Genomic DNA, 5,409 nt, shown 5'->3' with positions numbered 1-5,409 from the left:
GAATTACTGAAGTGAGAAGAGTTTCAAGTGTCCACCCTTAGTGTTGAAAACGGCCATAAAGAAGGTAGGAATCTATCTTTCTAATATTTTTTATATGTATATGTAAATAAAAATGTTTTAGTAGTTGACGTAATTGACTATGAAAAAATGCGTGTGTTGATTTAGTGATAAAGCTACGAGAAGTATCTTAGCAAATACATATATAATCTTTGTTAAACTTGAAAAGTAATTGTCAAGAGAAGGTTAATATTTAAACTTTGCATTTAGTTTCAGATAACTTAAGTTGTTAAAAGACGTTTCTCCTATATTCTATAATAAGTAACGAAAACGGAAAAACATTTTTTTTTTAAATAACTAAATGTTAAGAAGAGTAATTACGGGTGTTTATACGAAAGGGCAGTATTTTATTTTCAGAATGATCATTCACAACAACATTATACATGCTCAATGCTGTTTTTCATTTGTTTGTTTTGTTTACTCGCATTACACCCTTTATTTCCGGTTACTTCTCTACAAACAGCAGTAGTAAATCTAACTTTTGTATGAGACGAGTGGATGGTATTGTTTATAGTGTCTGACCATTGGTCATTACGTAGTTTCCTTTTTACTTATATAGTTTAACAAAGAAAAATTCACAACAAGCACGTCGTTAAGACATCTACTATCAGAAAAATTGTTTAATTGTAAATTACGGTTATAATGTGATCGCTGACAGTAATAAAAATAAACGTATTTAACGACGACAAACCAGTGATCTTTATTATTATAATGATATTTATAATTTTGATAGCAATCTGTGTGTAACTCCGATAGCCGGAGTCTTAATTTAAACATATATATAATGGTACACGATTCCTCAGACTCTCGCCACATCAGTAACTGAAAGATGAAGAATATGCGAACTGTGAAGGTTGAAAGGCCAATACCACGTGTAGACTACGAGGCTGTTTTTCTTAATAAATAATTATTTTCAAAGTGCAGAAAAGAGGGATGTAATATAAACCTTGAGTTTAGTTCACCATGCTATAAAGTGAGCTTTCCTTACGGTATTTATCATAAATTTGGTACATAGATAAGCTCTAGTTGTGGTTTACAGAGCTGCATTATAAAAGTGTTTCATGACGGAGATAAACTATCATGTTTTTTACGAAAACACAACTACAGTTTATCTATGGAAATAGCTTACGGTATATTTTTACAGAAATGAAACATAGTAATACTTATTTTTATAAATATAAGCTCTTGTTATTTTATTTTTTTACAAAGGCAGACTGGTCATGTTTTAGACTGATAAACTAGACATGCTTTACAGAACTATTTTATATTCTTACATGGATAAACTCTGATTATATTTTCACAGAGATAAACTTGGCGCATGTTTTAAGTATTTCCCAAAATTCACAAGTGAAGAAGAAGCTAAGCTGTTTGAAAAATTCGGTAAATCACCAAACTTTTTTATTTCTTCAAATACACACACATATATATACACATAAAACCATCAGAAAATGTAAAGTAACAGAGATAAAAGTCCATTAGTGTAGTATGTTTCTAGATTTTTGTTAATAATGTAATTTTGTAACGTAGAATTATTTAGAACTTTACGTGTGCGGTCTGTGGGATTTTACTCTTTGATTATGTAATAAACATTACGCTGCTTGCTAATGTGTAACATCACACGGTAGCGTAGAAGTTAATAACCACTGTAGGCTTATCGTTAGGCCTAATATTATTATTTTTTTTTTTTTTTACATTTATTTACATACTTGATCATTACTGGGAGATTAGACCAAAATATATATACACAGAGACAAATTATAGAAATACTACCACCAATTTTTAAAAAAAATTAAGGAAATTTGTACTTTGCTATAATTTAGTGGTAGCATGAGTCCATGCTTTAGTTACGATATTTCTAAAATGTCTCTTAGAGCTGTAGGCCAACTGTTGTTAAGCGAGGATAAAATAAATTATTTTATTATACGATTGAGCGTATTCCAACTTTACTGTTAAAAACTACTACGTCATATTTAAAAACAAAAACAACTGCTACACTGTCTTAGATTCTTACAGTGATAAACAGTTGTTCTCGTAGTGAAACTTTGAGCTGACGCCACCTTTTAACAATGGGTTAAGGAATATTGCCAATATCGTAAATTACTATTATGCCGAAAAACAAATGTTATTAGTCAATAGTAATATATATATATATATAGAGAGAGGGGGGGGGGTTGCTTTATTTGGCGTTATATATTAATACATGTTATTGTCGCATTAAATGACACATTTCGTAGAAAGGATCTACGTCACTTCTGTGTTTTACGTCTTGGTTCTCGTATCTCCTTCGAAAGTAAAGCTGGGCGGAAAAATGCACTCGTACACCTTTCACCAACTAGCTTCAGTTCGAAGAAAAGGAGTGTCAATGTGCGCAGCCCACGACAATTCAACCGTGAAATTAGAGGTGGCATATCACTTGCACGCGTCCTACGCGTGAATCATCATATTCAAGAATACAATTTTACTCATCTTTCTATAAAAAAGTTCAAACATTTTCAAACGATTGATGGTTACAAAAAACAACAGCAACAACCAAAATTCCCATTTTTTAAAACTTGCGGATATAGTTCACATAGGATGTCGAAGATAAATTAATATATAAGACATAACACCGCATGATAAACTTGTTTTATTATGATATACGAGGCCCGTATTAGTAGTACAGCCCGCCGTCCAAATGGTGCATCGGTTCTATATTATCAATACAGCCTTCCACTGGCTCAGCGGCAAGCTTTGAGGGCTTATACGCTAAAAATCGAGGTTAAATATTCGTGAGGGACACAGCTCTTTTCACCGCGCGGAATCGAATCTCAGATTTTAGGGTTGTAATTCCGTAAAGTTACCCCTGAAACATCGGGAGGACATGACATACTGAAACTGTTAGAGGAAACATTTAAGTTTTCAACTTTTGAACACGTTAGCAACATACCAATGATACCGATACGTTCTAAAAATTAATAGTGTTGTAGAAATGTACTTGTTTTACACGTGACTTGAGTGACGAGACTCAGGGGTACGTTTCATGAGAGTGGTCTGAGAAGAATGCCCTCGCGGTGAAGTCTCAAGTAAACTGTTATGTTTCGTGAAAGGATGGCAGATTTTTCAGGAGCTGCGATATCGCAGATATTCTAGCGAAAGCTGCGACTGGTTGTAAGCAAATGTAAGTGTTTCGACTGGTTGTAAGCAACTGTAAGTGTTTCGACTGGTTGTAAGCAACTGTAAGTGTTTCGACTGGTTGTAAGCAAATGTAAGTGTTTCGACTGGTTGTAAGCAACTGTAAGTGTTTCGACTGGTTGTAAGCAAATGTAAGTGTTTCGACTGGTTGTAAGCAAATGTAAGTGTTTCTTTTCATCGCAAAGCAGAGTGAGTATAGTGGGAGAATTATTCGAAATGGCGCTAATTATATTTGCTCGTCATCAGTTTTCATACAGTACACAAATTAAAAGGAAGAGGGCGTTTAGTAATCGATTAAACCGTCTTGATCTTTATAATGACTGAATTAATAGTTAAGTCCAGGTTTCCTAGATTCTAAATTACAAATCTCTGCGATTTGTTTTAAACAATGAACAGCAATTGAACAACGAAACAAGACGAAATATGGCACTAACTGACAGCACTGAAGTTTTATGCTAGGGGCTGTTTTCAAGAAGTGTTGGGTGATTGCCTTGGTAAAATAACGCCGCTGTGTCGCAATGCCTTTGGAAAGTGGTTTAGTGCTTTGTGGGACCACGTTGCACAATACATAGTTTTTTCTACATAACATGAAACGAGAAGGAGGGTGATGGGCGACTCTTAATGATTATACGGCCTACCGCAAATAATAGGAGCTGTAGATGGCTGACAGATATCAATGTAAACTTCTTCCCAGGACAAACACTTGTCCGTCAGCAGGAAAAGGTTTCACTTTTTAAATCTTTAAATGTGCAGGTCATCTCGGCTGCCATTAGGCATATGCTGCATGCTGTTATTCGGCACCCTGGCAACTCAGACGACAGCTTTATCTGGGTGAACCATGACATTGTTGAACGACTTGCAAGTGGTGAAATAAGTGATGGATAGCTCTTGGGATACAGTGGATAACTTACTTTTGTTTTACCCCATTCTTCTGTGCATGATTTTATTATAACATGTCACTATCTTAATTAACTTAAGAATTATTTATGTGCATATTTTTCTTTATTTATAATTATTTACATCTCTTCAACGATATAATTAAATAAAGAATTCGTATTTGATATAAATAAAGGTTGGATAAGTTGTTTTTCATTAACAAATCCCTGTAAGTTCATTTAAATATCATAATTTTGATATAAAGGAAAGGTGTAATATGTAATACCCGCAACACACCAGGAAAATAGTTGTTTTCCTTTTATTTCATTGTTGTGTTTTTATTTTTTGCAAAGTAAAAGGACATTTAACAAAATGTTGTTAGTTTTGCAATTACAAAGCTATTTAAGCCAGTCAAACTTCTTTAAAATTACTTTACAGCATATCGCATAGAAATGTGCTTGATGAAACACGTGCATCACAGTGCTGTAGGTACCTACAATCTCGCAAGCTTGATATAATACTTGCAATCGCACAACACTGATGAAACGCCCTCAGGAGTGTAAGTAAACAATTCCATAACGGTTTCTGCAGAACCTAATAATACATTTCAAGTTTAAAAACAACTCTTAAAATTAAAAAAAAAAGAAAGTGAAAATTATATAGGCCTGGCATGGCCTGGTGGTTAGGGCACTCGACTCCCAATTTGCGGGCTGCAGAATCGCAACTCGGCACCGAACATACTTGCTCTTTCAGCTATGGGGCGTGAATAGTGTGACTATCAGTTGCACTATTCGTTGGTTAAAAAGTAGTCGTTGGCAGGGGGCTCTGCCAATTGTTTGCCTTCCCTCTGGTCAGCAACTGAAATTTAGGTATAACGGTAGATAGTCTTAGTAGAGCTGTCATAAACACAACAAACGAACATGAATAATATAATGCACTTTTGTATATAATTGCATATAAATTGTCGAATTTTAAATCGAAGATCCAGGAAACTCTATAACTGTAAGGTACACTGAGTGGTCACAAGTAAATAGACACCTAATTTGTGTTCACAGAGCACTATATACATGAAATTGTTCGGCACACTAATTATCTTGTGCTGAAACAAGCCTAGAACTCAAGGTTCTCTCGAATTGTCAGATTTTGTTAGAGGAAGGATAGTTGGTCAAGCAGATGGTGGAATAAGTTAGCGGCAAATTTCGCAGAATTTGGGAATCTCGCCTTCGACAGTCAACAGAATCATCGTACAGTTCAGGAAACACGGCAAAGAAACAACTGAACAGAGTTTTGGCTCAACAGATTGCA

At 34.6% G+C, this 5,409-nt stretch overlaps 1 protein-coding gene across 9 annotated transcripts in view; it reads left to right on the top strand.

Annotated features, from left to right (window-relative positions):
• LOC106457481 overlaps window positions 1–5,409 on the top strand; it is a 66,129-nt gene that overhangs the window by 35,242 nt on the left and 25,478 nt on the right. For 8 of the 9 annotated variants that reach the window (XM_013916901.2, XM_022383433.1, XM_022383434.1 and 5 more), the window contains exon 3: window positions 22–64. The gene's annotated coding sequence lies outside the window, so the exon portion shown is untranslated. Of the gene's footprint in view, window positions 1–21; window positions 65–3,096; window positions 3,215–5,409 lie in introns of those variants that run through there. The other variant, XM_022383441.1, reaches the window with a different exon arrangement.

Source organism: Limulus polyphemus, unplaced genomic scaffold (assembly GCF_000517525.1).
Source record: "Limulus polyphemus unplaced genomic scaffold, Limulus_polyphemus-2.1.2 Scaffold336, whole genome shotgun sequence".
Taxonomy (NCBI): Eukaryota; Metazoa; Arthropoda; class Merostomata; order Xiphosura; family Limulidae; genus Limulus; species Limulus polyphemus.
This window is presented reverse-complemented; position numbering and strand designations above follow the sequence as displayed.